This window comes from Nicotiana sylvestris, chromosome 5, assembly GCF_000393655.2.
Source record: "Nicotiana sylvestris chromosome 5, ASM39365v2, whole genome shotgun sequence".
NCBI lineage: Eukaryota > Viridiplantae > Streptophyta > Magnoliopsida > Solanales > Solanaceae > Nicotiana > Nicotiana sylvestris.
The window spans coordinates 163,264,670-163,281,529 of NC_091061.1; the positions used below are offsets into that span (position 1 = coordinate 163,264,670).

The following is a 16,860-nucleotide window of genomic DNA, read 5'->3' on the forward strand; positions in this document are numbered from 1 at the left end:
TTTGACAGTCAGATAGAGAGCTTTATTATGCTCCGTACCTTCCACTGGCAGATCATCATCTGAGAACGTTACCCTGTTCACTTCGAAAATCTTGTTGGCAATGGTTTCCAGGTGGTTTACAGAAATCTCGTTGGGTACATGAGCTTCGTTCAGTATTTTCATCAGGGCCCGGCGATGTTCCTCAGAATGGATCAGTAATGATAGCAGCGAGATCTGTGCTGGTGTTTTCCTCAGCTGCTCGACCACGGAGTAGTCCTGCACTTTCATCTTCCTCAAGAACTCCTCAGCCTCTTCTTCGGACACAGGTTTCTTGGTTGTAGCGGGGTTGGTTCTTCTTAGCTCCACCGGAGCAAAACACCGACCTGATCGAGTCAGTCCTTGCGCTTCACAACTAACTTCCTCCACTTGTTTTTCCTTTGTACATCACCACTGCCCTCTCGTATTTCCAAGGCACAGCCTTACTATCAACCATCGGCAACTGAACTGCGGGCTTTATTGTGACCAGTTCCCTGTATACCCCTTTTAACACAACTGCAGGTGTGGGCGGAGTCCCTGATATTACCAACTTGTTTGGCTCGGGTTTGCTTGTTATGGCGGACGGTCTCTTCCCCAATATCACTACCGGCTTGACGCCTTCTCCCTGGGACTGTACCCCTGTTCCTCCACTGGTCGGTCCTTCTTTCGGAGCGGCCTGGATCATCATCACTGTTTGTGAGGGTTTTCTCAATTCTCCTCCCTCATACACCAACTCAATCATGTGAGTCTCGTGGTGCGCTGGCAATGGGTTCTGGTTGATGTTAGGAGCTTCCGGTGTCTGGACCTCGATCTTATTGGTATCAATAAGATCCTGTATGGCATGCCTCAATTTCCAACACTTTTCGGTATCATGCCCCAGCATCCCTGAGCAGTACTCACAACTTATTGATCGGTCCAAATTCTGGGGTGGGGGATTTGGTTCTCGAGTCTGGACAGGACTAACCAAACCCAACTGCCTCAATTTGTGGAACAAAACGGTGTAGGTTTCTCCCAACTCTGTGAAAGTTCTGTGCTTCCGCAGCCTGTCATTCCTAGCATCTGTATTTCCCCGAAATCCTGCCCCTGGAGGGTTTCTATATGCCCTTGGTGGAGGATAGGTGTTTTGGGGTGGAGGATAGGTGTTTTGGGGTGGTACATATGTGTTCTGGGGAGCCGACGCGCGCCATTGCGGGCGAACCGGAGGCTGAGTGTATGTCTGGGCTTGGTGTATGGAGAAATGTGGTTCTCGGTGTGGATAGTAGTGTTGTGGTAGGCTGTATGGGTAGTTTGGCCCGTGGGGCCTAGGTTGATTGTAGTGGGGTTTGCCAGACCTGGCCCAACTGCTTGCCTCAATCGTGGTAATTTCTTCTTTCTTTCTTCTTCCCAACGCACCTCCCGTGCCGCTCTAAATAGCCTGGGTCGTAGCCTTGAGTGCCGAGTAATTCAGGATTTTGTCAGACCTCAGACCCTCTTCTATCATGACCCCTATCTTCACTACCTCGTTGAAGGATTTTCCGACTGTTGTCACCAAGTGACCAAAGTAGGTTGGATCCAGTGTTTGCAAGAAGTAGTCCACCATTTCTCCCTCTCTCATGGGAGGATCCACTCTAGCTGCTTGCTCTCTCCAGCGGAACCCGTACTCGCGAAAACTTTCCCCGGGCTTCTTCCCGGTCCTCAATAATGTGAGACGGTCAGGGACTATCTCGAGATTGTATTGGAAATGACCTGCGAAAGCCTGCGCCAGGTCATCCCAAGTGTACCATCTGCTGGAATCCTGCCTGGTATACCATTCTAGCGCAGATCCGCTCAGACTTTGGCCGAAATAAGCTATCAGCAGCTCATCTTTGCCGCCTGCCCCTCTCATTTTGCTACAGAATCCCCGCAAATACGCCATGGGATCACCGTGCCCTTCATATAAATCAAACTTAGGCATCTTGAACCCAACCGGGAGTTGGACGTCCGGGAAAGGGCATAGATCTTTGTAAGCCACGCTGACTTGGTTGCCCAATCCGTGTAGGTTCCTGAAGGACTGCTCCAGGCTTTTGAACTTCCTCAATACCTCATCCTGTTCAGGGGCTTTAACCGGCTTTTCAATCTCTGCCGGTACCTCCAAGTGCGGGTTGTAGGCCTGTGGTTCGGGGGCATGGAATGTAGGCTCAGGGGGATAGTATTGCGTATCGGGAGCCTGAAACAATGGCTCGCTGGTTGATCTTTGCAGGGTGGCTGATGTGGGTCCCATAAAAGTGGGAACATTTGGTGTTGGGAGAGGTTGATGGGGTGGTGGAGCTTGGGAATCATGTGGGCTTCTTTCCTGATGATAACGGGGATTCGGGAGGCTTGTTGAAGGGCCGGAGTGAGGGTATTCCGGCATGTGCCCCAGTGGCTCAGGGCTCTTTTGTGCTTTGGCTAGAGCTAGCTGCATTGCATTCATCTCTAGTCCCATCCTTTCAATCTTTTCCATTGCTTCTTTTAACAACTGGCTCATCGGCCTTTCTTCCTCGTTACTATTCTCTGAAGTAGTCATGCTTGTTGCTACTGGTCCTTTGGATCTGGTTTGGTAAGAGTGTGTTGCCAGAATTCTTTAACAACTAACTTGTCTGGAAACAGACAACAACAAACTTTGTTAGCGTTAGATTTTAACAGATTTGATCACAACACATAGAGGATGCAATGTTCCTAGTCAGTTAACCGTTTCTACATGCTTTGCTTCAAACAACATGTGTCGTCCCGGCTTACTCATTTGTCCCTTTTTTAAAGTACTTTGGGAAACCCTGTATTTTATTTTATTTCTCCTTTTTTTCTTTCTTAAAAGCGGTCGAATCTTATGGGGATTGCCTACGTATCACGTCCCCGCGCGAATCAGACCAGGCGTAGTTCTGCCATAAGGTAAAGACACACAAAATTCTTTTTGGAATCATTAAGTTCATCATCAAAATTTGCTATTACAAATTACTTCCAATAAAGAATAGCAACAGTACAGACTCCACAGTTTTTAACTTGATTTGGCTAAAAGAAAAGAAAACAACACATGGGAAAGCACAAAGCCTGAACAGGACTCGACCGAAGATTAATTTCCCAACTTAGGGGCCCACGAGGCATCATTCGGCCTTTTCGCGGCTCTAGGTGTGAGGTCTCTCTGCAAGCTTTTCAATTCATTCATGATCCGATGGACGCAGCCCATGATGGAAACAAGGAGGGTTTTCCGAGGCATTTGCTCACATGCTAGGCATCTCATGTAGATGTAGTGCCCAATCTCGTCGATCCTTCCTCGAATGTTGTCCCTTTCAACGAACAATTGCCTTATTTGTCGGTTTTTTAATCCTAGTGCTTGCGCATTGTCGGCAAGCTGATCCTGGAACATCTCCATTTGTCTTTCCATGCAGGCCATTGCATCGTAACAACGTCTTCTGTCAGCCTGGGCATCTCGTGCTTGTTTGCTGATCCGATCATGCAGAGTGGAGTTCGTTTTCCTTAATATCCCGATGCTCATTTCATAATCCCTTATGACTTGTTGCAGGTGCTGCCTCCGGGCCATGGTACATTTTGCCCACTTGGTTCGTAATCTTGCTGTGCTAGCCTTGGCTCTTTCCAAGTCTTCCTGGCTTTCCGCAACCTGATTTTTTAACCCTGCTATCAATCTTTTATCCGCCCGGCTTCTCAGTTGGTTGTCGGCCTCCCTTTTCATCTTCCTAATCTGAGCTTTGAGGATCTCGCCTTCTCTGATTAATCTGTTCTTTTCTCCCTTGTGGGTAGCGGACTGTAATTGGCTTTCAAACTTCATATCCTGAACTTGTTGCTTCAGTTTGCCTGTCTCGGCAAGATATTCCCGCTCTTTGGCCAACCAGTCCCACTGCTCTTGTGAGGATCTGGCAAACTCTTGCAGGTGCGGTCTTTTAGCCGGCCTTGCGGATGACGTTTCCCCTTTGTACCAAGCCTGATATCCGGGCGAAACTTCCCCTTTTGTCCGATTCAATACACAAGTATTTGCCTCTAAGTATTGGCATTGGCCCCACATTTGGCGAACCCTTGCTTCAGGAAACTGGCCATTCGGGACTGATCTCAATCACCTGGGTGCTTAAATCCTCGTCTTTTGGCACTATTTGACATCTCCCAAGTTGCCTTAAAACCCGATGCGGCGCATAAGGTTGAATGCTCTTAAGTCCCATTAAGAGAAAATGGGGCCTGGCTGCTGGCATGTATATAACTTCGTCGATCGGTAACCAACCCAGCGTCCACTGTATTTGACTGGCGTTGAGGGCACGGAAATATGAGGTCCATGCCGAAACTCCTTTAGGTAGGTAGGCCTCATTAACTCTGGTATAGAACTCCTCTATGCAGGTCCTGTCAGCGGATCCATGGCTCAGAAACTGAGCTCGGTGACATAGGTGTTCAGTCATCCACATTTGCAACAACAAGTTGCAACCTTCGAAAAAGTTTCCTCCGGCCTTGCAGGACGTGAGAGCCCGGAATATATCGGATACAATCATGGGCGCCAGCGTGCTATCTTTCTGTGTGAGCAAAGTACTGACGACCCCCGCTATCTTTATGTCGATATTCCCGTCTTTTCTTGGGAACACTAAGAGCCCTAAGAAAGTTATCATAAAAGCAACCCGTCTATGTTCATCCCACTTTCGACGGTTACTTTTGCTGCACAACTGGTTTTCTGGTTTGTCGAATCCTCCTATGTGACCATATCTTTGGTATATGAAACTCACAGTGCAAAAACCTTTTGCCAAGTCAGGGTTACGAATTGTTCTGACTATCTTTAATGAGTCCAGAAACCGGTGTACTGCCACAGCTCTTGGAGCAACCAGGTATTTATGCCTCAATGGAGCCTCAGCACTGCCGATATACCCTGCTATTTCTTCTAAAGTTGGGGTAAGTTCAAAGTCCGAGAAGTGGAAGACATTGTGCGCAGGATCCCAGTGAGGGACTAGTGCCCTTATGATATCTCCCCGTGGCCTGATATCCAACAAACTCGTGAGGCCTTTCAGATATTTCTTGATTTCGTCATGCCCTTCTTTGCCTAAATCATTCCACCAAAGCCGCAATTGGAGGGGAATTTTATTCATGATTGCAAAGGGTTCATTTGGAGTCGTGCTCATTCTGCACATTTATTAATAAGATTTTAACAAACAAAACTTATTTTGATCAAAACAAAAAAAAACATATGCTCACTTTCCTCAAGAGGATTTCTGAACACGACCTCTCAGCACTTCAGGGACGAAGATTTTTAAGGTTGTGTGAAAAAACAAGAGGTGGCCGTTTGTACAAAGGCAGCCTTCCGGGTTCCTTTTGGGAACATTTGGCTGTTTTTGATATAAATGGCGTCACCCGACCCTATGAAAGAAAAATACACTTTTGGCGTTTTTGCTACTTTATTAATTTTCAAAAAAAATGGGAGGTTGGACCCGGCGGGGGTTGCCTACGTATCTCACATCCGGTGAGAATCAAACCCGCGTAGTTCGGGCAATCAAGAATAAGTAGATGAACTAACTTCCTTTTTTGAATTTGTGAAAGAACTACTTTAAAAGGAGAAAGGAAATATTTTTGATTGATTTTCTTTTTAAAAGAAAGACTTCTAAGATATATATATTTTTTTTAATTTCCATTTGTTTTTTTTTCTTATTCTAAAGGAAGAAGAAAATATTTTTCGGAATTTTACCTTTAATAAAAGAAATGCTTCTAAAAATTTTTTTTTTTGAATTTTGAATTTTCTTTTCAATTTTGAAAGAAGAAAAATATTTTTGGATTTTTTTCTATCTTATTATACATTTTTTTTAAAAAAACAAAAATAGTTAAAAGACTTTCTAAAGAAGTTAATAATGGAAAATATTTTTGGATTTTTTTTTGTTTTTGAAAATTGGGGGTCTAAAAACCTTTCTAGACTTTTTGGCAAGACAAATATTTTTGCAACAAATAAAGACATATATATATTTTTTGGAAATAAAAACTTTTGGATATATATATATATACATGTATATATTTGTGACAAATAATGAAAGACTCTTTTTTATTATTATTATTATTTTTTGAATTTTCATAAAAAACCCATTTTAAAAAAGTAAGACTCTTTTTAATTTTTATTTTTATGACAAGACAAACTATATATTTCTATATATTTTTTTTTGAAAAACAAAACAGAACAACGATTTTTTTTTCTATTTTTCCTTTGCTTTTAATAAAACAAACTAATAAGACGTTTTTTTTCTTTCCAAAATTTCGGCAGAGTTTTGACAGTATTTGGGTATTGGGTTTTTTTCAAAAATAAACAATCAATTCCCTAACCGCTATTTCCTTTTTTTCAATTTCACAATATTCATAATATTCAAACACCGGTCAGCATGCGGGCACGAGACAAATAAATGCACGGAAAACAAATAGGATGCATCAGGATGGCCTTTTCATATCAGGTTGCTAGTCCTAGACGGACCCAACCCCTGTGTTGAGTCCCCTAAGTCAAATGCAACGTGATGCAAATAAGCGTTCCTACTAGGGATCCGGCATGAAGTCACGTTATTCTATGTTCAAAACCTGGGTCGGTGTTCTAGACAGTGTACCCGAGCGGACCACTCGAGTTGAGGAAGGAGCTCCTGTCCGGGAACCAAAAGGCCAGCCGGCTTAGAAACTTTCCGAGCCTCTTTTATTTAGGGTATGACACTAACAGAATAGGGAGTCTTAACCAGTAAGCACATCCCCGGAGGTAAGAAGAGTAGGTTTCGGCACAGTTTATATACAGTTCAGATAATATCAAAGCGGTAAAGGCAACATTTAGCACATTAGGCTCAAAACATGTAAAAATCAGATAAAGCCAAATATAACAATTTATCTAAGCTCGAATTTCTAACCCTGAACCAGTGGTTCTGGGTCAAAGTATTCCCCAGCAGAGTCGCCAGAGCTGTCACACCTCCTTTTGACATACCCGCGAGGGTACAAGGGAGTTTTTTCCAATTAAAGGACAATCGAAACGGGATTCGTTTATTTATTTCAGAGTCGCCACTTGGGAGATTTAGGGTGTCCCAAGTCACCAATTTTAATCCCGAATCGAGGAAAAGAATGACTCCATATTACAGTCTGCGCACCAGAAATCCGGATAAGGAATTCTGTTAACCCGGGAGAAGGTGTTAGGCATTCCCGAGTTCCGTGGTTCTAGCACGGTCGCTCAACTGTTATATTCGGCTTGATTATCTGATTTTATACAAATATGAACTTATGTGCAAAATTTTATCTTTTTACCGCTTTCTTACTTATTGTTATTATTTTACGAGAATTGCAACGTCGTGGAAACATATCTCGAACCACGTTACATCAATGCACCCGTAGTTGTTTGGCATATCTCGACTCGGTTGAGATTTGGATTTGGGTCACATAAATGTGCACCCGAGTTAAGGAAAATAAATTATTAAAGGCGCGCCTAAAGCAACTAGCGTCTTGTTATTTTGGGGAAGGCCGTAAAATTCGCTAAACGGCCTGTCCTCGAATTCTAAGTATTTTAATATATACATTTAGAGGGCCCCGCAGCTTGTGCATTTTTTGTTTGTCGAGGCTCGTCTCATTCATTATTAAAAAGAATTTGCAATGTCATGGAAATACATCTCAGACCACGTCACAATCAATGTACCCGTGATTAGAGACACATTTCGATTTCGTTGAGATTTGGATTTGGGTCACATAAATGTGCACCCGAGTTTAAGGAGATAACATTATTAAATACGCGCCTAAAGCGACTAGCGCAGGGTTATTTTGAGAAAAGGCCGTGAAGTTCGCTAAGCGGCCGATCCCGAGTTCTAAGTAATTAACACATACATTTGTGAGGGCCCCGCAATCTATATATTTTACTAGGCGAGGCTCATCTCATTTATTTTAAATGGACAAATCCTAAAGCGACTACATCTTTTCTATTAAAATTAGTCTCTAAAATAAATAAAGAAAATCCTAATTAATTACGAGCTTTTTTTTATTTAAGAAAGCATGGCATACTAATTGCTATATTAATACAAATATTGATGAACAAGAATTTTACTAAAAAAATTCGAAATTATAAATAAAATAAAAATTTGACAACTAATATTCAAAAGAATCAAATATAGTTAGATTGAAGCTCGCATTGTTATATATAAAAAAAACTATTGGAATTAATTATTCACAACCATTTGAAACTGGATTTAACCATAATTACTAAAGCTTAATAGAAAGTTTATTAGACTTAAACGTTCTTCTAATTTTGTTTGAACTCAAATCATGCCTTAATACCTAATTCACGAAATTTAGTTCAAATTCATGCCTTAGCTAAATTTAAGTACTTGTTCACAATTAACCTACTGTTGATAATCTTAGAACCTTCATAGCTAGTGAATTAACCCGTTTTGCCAAGCCGATTCATTAAAGACTAACTTATGTTATTTTCTCTTATTCCAATTATTATTCAATAATACATAAAATAGCCTAAATACAATCAATAAAAGGAACAGAGAAAAAGCGAAATTAAAACTTCAAAATTCGATTCTTCATATGTATTCATGCTTCCACATTTTTAGCTTGCAATAACTAGTATTACATTCGTGTACCTGGTATTGGAAAACAAGAGAAGATGAAGCTGAGAAGCAGCAACAGTAGTAACAATGTAGCACAACAACGACAGTCCAGCAACACAGGAATAGACCAGTAACAGTAGGAATAGTAGAAAACCCAGGAGACTATAAACGACTCCAAGTATAGAGAAGAAGTAAAAGGCAGGAAGGTTCTGACTATTTCAGATCTTAAGCGAGGCAATGAAACAGTAACTATTCTTTTTCAACTTCAAAACTCTCCAAAATGAATTCTGCCCCTGTATATTCAGTGTATCCAGAATGTATATCGGGTGTATACTTCTCACTCCGCCCCCTCTTTTTTTCTTCTCTCTATCTAGTTTTTCCTCTTTATTTTCCACCCCTTCTTCCTAAATTTTCTCTTCTATATATAGCAAAATTTTCGAAATTTTCAGATTTGTTTTTTTTATTATTTTATTATTTTTTTAATTAAAAGAAATCTCACTTACAAATTGCTTTTATTTTTTTAGAAAAAGAAATCCCACCTTTATTTACTTTTATTTTTAAAATTCCAACTTTAATTATTTTATCTTATTTAAAATCCCACTTTTTATTTTTTTAAAAGAGAATCTCACTTTATTTAACTTTTCTTTAAAAAACAAACCACTATCTTTTCTTTTTCTTTTAAAAATGCTACTTTTAATTACTTTAAATTTTTTAAATTTTCAGATACCTTTATATTTATTTTTTAATTCCAACCTTATTTTACTTTTAAATTTTTAAAACTTTTTACTTTTTTAAAATTTTCTACATTCTTTTACTTTTTTTTATTTTTTTAAAATCATTTCCGAAATTACTATATATATATATATATTTTTTAAAATAAAAATAATAAATAAAATAAAATATTTTCGAATTTTTTTTATATTTGGAACGATAAAATTGGAACGATACAGAGAAGATTAGCATGGCCCCTGCGCAAGGATGACACGCACAAATCGAGAAATGGTCCAAATTTTTGTTTGCTTTCCGTGTTATTACGTATAACATGTGCTGTTTTTCTCCTGTCCTTTCTTTTTTTCCTTGTCTGCAATACAATGAGCCTTAAAATGCATATGATCCTATAATTGGAGTTTTCTTGAGAGCTTGAATCTATACTTTGGTTGGTTATGTTATTCAGTTATTGTGGTTTAAGCTATGGAATTCCTGCGAAAGATTCTGCATGTGGTGGCACTGCATTCTATCTTATTTTATCCTTTTGTCAGACTTCTCCATATTTTAACCTCAAAACTTCCGTTGTGGTTCCAATTCATAATGACTTCTATTTTACTGTGGTTGACGAACTCACAGTTTCTTGAAGATTTCATCAACGGTGCTGAAGTTGCATCCCTTTTGGACTGCATCCGTCTCACTGCAGGACCCTTGCATGCTCTTGCTGCTGCAACGCGGCCGGCACGAGCAGCTCCAGTTTCTGGTGTTCCTGGTGTTACAGCGCCTATGTCTTCTGTTGCAAAGCAGACTAGTTATGTTCCATCTTTACCAAGCAATGTAAGCACTAGAATAAATCAGCCTGCATCCGGACCTGGAGTTAATCCGGTTTCAGTTACTGTGGGTGCACTTGGCACGCACCATCCTAGTGCTGCAATGTTGGCAGCTGCCGCAGCAGCTGCAGGAAGAGGTGGTCCTGGCATTGTTCCTAGCTCATTGTTGCCCATAGATGTCTCTGTGGTACTTCGTGGTCCGTACTGGATTCGCATCATTTATCGGAAAAAATTTGCTGTTGATATGAGGTGTTTTGCTGGAGATCAGGTTTGGTTGCAACCAGCAACACCGCCTAAAGGGGGGCCAGAAGTTGGAGGATCACTGCCATGTCCACAATTTCGACCTTTCATCATGGAGCATGTTTCCCAGGAGCTGAATGGAATTGATTCTAACTTTACTGGTTCTCAACAAGCAGTTGGATTGACTAACTCAAATAGTTTAAATGCTGGTTCACAACTTCCAGCTGCAAATACGAACAGGACTAATCTCTCTAATTCTACTGGATTAGTTCGTCCAGCAAATGCTGTAACTGGTTTCAACCGTACTGCAAATGGCCTACCCTCAGCATCGAACTTAGCAGTGGTGAATGCAGGGATGCCTTTGCGCAGACCACCTGGTACTGGTGTACCTGCTCATGTCAGAGGAGAACTAAATACTGCAATTATTGGCCTTGGCGATGATGGAGGGTATGGTGGTGGATGGGTTCCTCTTGTTGCTCTCAAGAAGGTTCTCAGAGGCATTCTAAAATACCTTGGGGTGCTGTGGCTCTTTGCTCAGTTACCGGACCTTCTGAAGGAGATTTTGGGATCAATTCTGAAGGATAATGAAGGTGCATTGTTGAATTTGGATCAGGAGCAGCCAGCCTTACGCTTTTTTGTGGGGGGCTACGTATTTGCTGTTAGTGTTCACAGGGTTCAGCTTCTCCTGCAAGTTATTAGTGTCAAGAGGTTTCATCAGTCGCAACAGCAGCAGTAGCAAAATCCCGGAAGTGCCCAAGAGGAATTAACACAAGCCGAAATAGGAGAAATATGTGATTACTTCAGCCGCCGTGTTGCATCAGAGCCATATGACGCTTCTCGTGTTGCATCATTCATTACACTTTTGACGTTACCTATTTCAGTTTTGAGAGAATTCCTGAAACTCATTGCATGGAAGAAAGGGTTGTCTCAAGTGCAAGGGGGTGATATGGTCCCTACACAAAAATCCCGTATTGAATTGTGTCTTGAGAATCATGCTGGATGTAGTATTGATGGTAGCTCAGAAAATACATCTGCTTCCAAAAGCAACATTCACTATGATCGGGCTCATAATTCTGTCGATTTTGCGCTGACGGTTGTTCTTGATCATGCACACATACCTCATATTAACGCTGCTGGTGGTGCTGCGTGGTTGCCTTACTGTGTGTCTGTCAGGTTGAGATATGCGTTTGGTGAGAACCCGAATGTATTGTTTCTGGGAATGGAGGGAAGTCACGGTGGACGGGCATGCTGGCTGAGGGTTGATGACTGGGAAAGATGCAAACAAAGGGTGGCTCGAACAGTAGAAGTGAATGGGAATTCTGCTGGTGATGTCAATCAGGGAAGGTTAAGGGTTGTTGCAGACAGTGCTCAGAGAACACAACATGCGTACCTTCAGGGGATGAGGGATGGTGGTGGTGTTGCTGCAGGCATTGGATCGTGAAACAGATATTACACGGAAGTAGCTCTAAACAGTACGTATATGTAGTGCTGACTATATACGTATATGTAGTGCTGACTATATACGTATATGTAGTAGCTCTAAAAATCCCCCAGCAGAGTCGCCAGAGCTGTCATACCTCCTTTTGACATACCCGCGAGGGTACAAGGGAGTTTTTTCCAATTAAAGGACAATCGAAACGGGATTCGTTTATTTATTTCAGAGTCGCCACTTGGGAGATTTAGGGTGTCCCAAGTCACCAATTTTAATCCCGAATCGAGGAAAAGAATGACTCCATATTACAGTCTGCGCACCAGAAATCCGGATAAGGAATTCTGTTAACCCGGGAGAAGGTGTTAGGCATTCCCGAGTTCCGTGGTTCTAGCACGGTCGCTCAACTGTTATATTCGGCTTGATTATCTGATTTTATACAAATATGAACTTATGTGCAAAATTTTATCTTTTTACCGCTTTCTTACTTATTGTTATTATTTTACGAGAATTGCAACGTCGTGGAAACATATCTCGAACCACGTTACATCAATGCACCCGTAGTTGTTTGGCATATCTCGACTCGGTTGAGATTTGGATTTGGGTCACATAAATGTGCACCCGAGTTAAGGAAAATAAATTATTAAAGGCGCGCCTAAAGCAACTAGCGTCTTGTTATTTTGGGGAAGGCCGTAAAATTCGCTAAACGGCCTGTCCTCGAATTCTAAGTATTTTAATATATACATTTAGAGGGCCCCGCAGCTTGTGCATTTTTTGTTTGTCGAGGCTCGTCTCATTCATTATTAAAAAGAATTTGCAATGTCATGGAAATACATCTCAGACCACGTCACAATCAATGTACCCGTGATTAGAGACACATTTCGATTTCGTTGAGATTTGGATTTGGGTCACATAAATGTGCACCCGAGTTTAAGGAGATAACATTATTAAATACGCGCCTAAAGCGACTAGCGCAGGGTTATTTTGAGAAAAGGCCGTGAAGTTCGCTAAGCGGCCGATCCCGAGTTCTAAGTAATTAACACATACATTTGTGAGGGCCCCGCAATCTATATATTTTACTAGGCGAGGCTCATCTCATTTATTTTAAATGGACAAATCCTAAAGCGACTACATCTTTTCTATTAAAATTAGTCTCTAAAATAAATAAAGAAAATCCTAATTAATTACGAGCTTTTTTTTTTTAAGCATGGCATACTAATTGCTATATTAATACAAATATTGATGAACAAGAATTTTACTAAAAAAATTCGAAATTATAAATAAAATAAAAATTTGACAACTAATATTCAAAAGAATCAAATATAGTTAGATTGAAGCTCGCATTGTTATATATATAAAAAAAACTATTGGAATTAATTATTCACAACCATTTGAAACTGGATTTAACCATAATTACTAAAGCTTAATAGAAAGTTTATTAGACTTAAACGTTCTTCTAATTTTGTTTGAACTCAAATCATGCCTTAATACCTAATTCACGAAATTTAGTTCAAATTCATGCCTTAGCTAAATTTAAGTACTTGTTCACAATTAACCTACTGTTGATAATCTTAGAACCTTCATAGCTAGTGAATTAACCCGTTTTGCCAAGCCGATTCATTAAAGACTAACTTATGTTATTTTCTCTTATTCCAATTATTATTCAATAATACATAAAATAGCCTAAATACAATCAATAAAAGGAACAGAGAAAAAGCGAAATTAAAACTTCAAAATTCGATTCTTCATATGTATTCATGCTTCCACATTTTTAGCTTGCAATAACTAGTATTACATTCGTGTACCTGGTATTGGAAAACAAGAGAAGATGAAGCTGAGAAGCAGCAACAGTAGTAACAATGTAGCACAACAACGACAGTCCAGCAACACAGGAATAGACCAGTAACAGTAGGAATAGTAGAAAACCCAGGAGACTATAAACGACTCCAAGTATAGAGAAGAAGTAAAAGGCAGGAAGGTTCTGACTATTTCAGATCTTAAGCGAGGCAATGAAACAGTAACTATTCTTTTTCAACTTCAAAACTCTCCAAAATGAATTCTGCCCCTGTATATTCAGTGTATCCAGAATGTATATCGGGTGTATACTTCTCACTCCGCCCCCTCTTTTTTTCTTCTCTCTATCTAGTTTTTCCTCTTTTTTTTCCACCCCTTCTTCCTAAATTTTCTCTTCTATTTATAGCAAAATTTTCGAAATTTTCAGATTTGTTTTTTTATTATTTTATTATTTTTTTAATTAAAAGAAATCCCACTTACAAATTGCTTTTATTTTTTTAGAAAAAGAAATCCCACCTTTATTTACTTTTATTTTTAAAATTCCAACTTTAATTACTTTATCTTATTTAAAATCCCACTTTTTATTTTTTTAAAAGAGAATCTCACTTTATTTAACTTTTCTTTAAAAAACAAACCACTATCTTTTCTTTTTCTTTTAAAAATGCTACTTTCAATTACTTTAAATTTTTTAAATTTTCAGATACCTTTATATTTATTTTTTAATTCCAACCTTATTTTACTTTTAAATTTTTTAAAACTTTTTACTTTTTTAAAATTTTCTACATTCTTTTACTTTTTTTTATTTTTTTATTTTTTATTTTTTTAAAATCATTTCCGAAATTACTATATATATATATATATATATATATATATATATATATATATATATATATATATATTTTTAAAATAAAAATAATAAATAAAATAAAATATTTTCGGATTTTTTTATATATAAAAAAAACAAAAAATAAAACTATTAATAGTGATAATTCACTTTTTATTTTTTATTTTTTCGGTTTTGTTTTGTGTTGGACAAAAATGAAGAAGGGGTGTTGGGTTAATGGAGCGGACCGGATCGACCCGGTTTGAAACGGACCGGGTCATGGGGAAAGTTGGGCAATTATTTGGGCCTGTGGTTTGAAATTGAAGAAGTGGCCCAATCCGATTTTTCTTTGTATTTTTGTTCTCTTTTCTTCTTTTATTTTTCTAAAACTAAATTATAAAAGTACTTAAATTATTATTAAGAACTAAATTAAGTTATAAAAGCGCAAATTAACTTCCAATAACAATTAACGCACAATTAAGTAATAATTAAGCATAAAATTGTTCATTTGGACATTAAATGCTAAAAATGCAAAAGATGCCTATTTTTGTATTTTTTATTAATTTAACAAATAAACATGCATAGACAAACATACAAATAGTTACACAAAATATCACAAAAATTGCACACCAAGAAAAATTATTTTATTTTTGAATTTTTTGGGTGTAATTCTCATATAGGGCAAAAATCATGTGCTTACAGCTTTCACTCAGGGACTCATCGTTTGAAACTCTATTGCTTCACGACAATTGAAGCAAAATTTAATAGAATATCCTACCGCTACTTGGACCACTGTGCACAATCGGTATCAATCAAAAATCAGAGTCGAAGATGGTCAAGTCGGAGCCTTTTCGGAGTCCATTTATCCCACCAGGACCCTCGAAAGAATCAAGAGAGACACCGATCATGAGCCAAGATCAAATAGGGATCGATATCGGCCATATAAAGATCGGAGGAGTAGCGGGTCCGATCGGAACCATGTGAGAAACTAAAGGAGAAATGATCAAGGTCGAAATAGTCGAGGGCTTATAACCAAAATGGTTTCGACAGGTCCATCGGGCCTAATGAAGCACCGAGGCTATTAGAGTACAACTTTAGTATCGATACAGCCGCTATCGTATGTCCACCTGGAAAATCAGGGATGCCAAATGTCCTCGATCTCTTCAATTTGATCCAGCTTAATGGGATCCCCGCTTGGTGTGCAAACCATGGAACTCACGGTCATAGAACGGAAAATTGTCGACAACTAAGAGAAGAAGTATCCCAACTATTCAATGATGGGCATCTTCGAGAATTCTTGAGCGACCGAGCAAAGAATCACTTCAGAAATAGGGATTCTAACAGGAAAATAGAATAAAAGGATACCGAACCTCAATATGTCATTAATATGATCATTGGTGTGGTCGATATCCAACAAGAACCAACATTGAAATGCACTAGGGTGTCTGTCACCAAGGAAAAACGAACTCGAGAGTACGGATCGGAGGGAGTCCTATCATTCAGCAATGAAGATGTAAAAGGAATAATAAAACGTCACAACGATGCACTGGTAATATCTGTACTAGTAAACAAAACTAGAATTAAATGTGTGTTAATTGATTCAGGTAGCTCAGCCAACATTATTCAGTCGAGGGTCGTAGAACAGCCCGGGCTACTAGACAAGATCGTGCCTGAAGTCCGAGTCCTTAATGGATTCAACATGGAATGTGAAACCACTAAAGGGGAGATCACATTACCAGTCAATACCACAGGAGTCATATGTGGAACTAAATTTTATGTGATTAAAGGATACATGAGGTACAACGCCCTTCTCGGAAGGCCATGGATCCACCACATGAGGGCAGTGCCCTCAACTCTTCACCAAGTGCTAAAATTCCCGGTCCCGGAAGGGATTAAGACAATCTACGAAGAACAACCCACAACAAAAAAATGTTTGCCATCGAAGAGGTGATTCCGATATCAACACTCACAACATCAAAGAAACCAAGTTCAAGCTCGAACCTTGAGGCCAAATAGCAATCACCGATACCGGCCTCGACACAATCGGATCAGCAAAAGATTTTCAAGGGAGACGATTACGGGGTCTCTCGATCTTTTATAGTGCCAGATGTTTTCCAAATCAACGGTCCAAAAGTTGGACCAGGTTACATTGATCGAACATCTGCCCGATCGAAAGGTATACCTGGGCACGAGGTTAACTCCCGAGCTCAGGAAATTTTTTATTCAATTTCTCCTAGCTAACATTGATTGTTTTGCTTGGTCCCACCTCGATATGTCAAGAATTCAGCCAAAAATAACCGCTCACAAGCTGAGTCTGGATTCAAAAATCACATCGGTCAAACAGAAACAAAGACCCCAGTCCGAAGTAAAGCATGCTTTTATCAAGGACGAGGTATCTAAACTCCTTAAAATAGGGCCCATTCGGGAGGTTAAATACTCGGAATGATTAGCAAACGTGGTGGTAGTCCCTAAAAAAGGGAATAAAATGAG

General features: G+C 39.4%; 1 non-coding gene and 1 pseudogene across 1 annotated transcript; both read left to right on the plus strand.

Moving 5' to 3' along the window:
• The first annotated feature begins 9,455 nt into the window (after positions 1-9,455).
• LOC138869914 (U6 spliceosomal RNA) lies at positions 9,456-9,563 on the plus strand. The gene has a single exon (XR_011400154.1). It is a non-coding gene; the product is annotated as a U6 spliceosomal RNA (small nuclear RNA).
• A 293-nt stretch (positions 9,564-9,856) lies between these two features.
• Positions 9,857-11,780, plus strand: LOC138891132 (mediator of RNA polymerase II transcription subunit 14-like; annotated as a pseudogene).
• Positions 11,781-16,860: the final 5,080 nt, after the last annotated feature.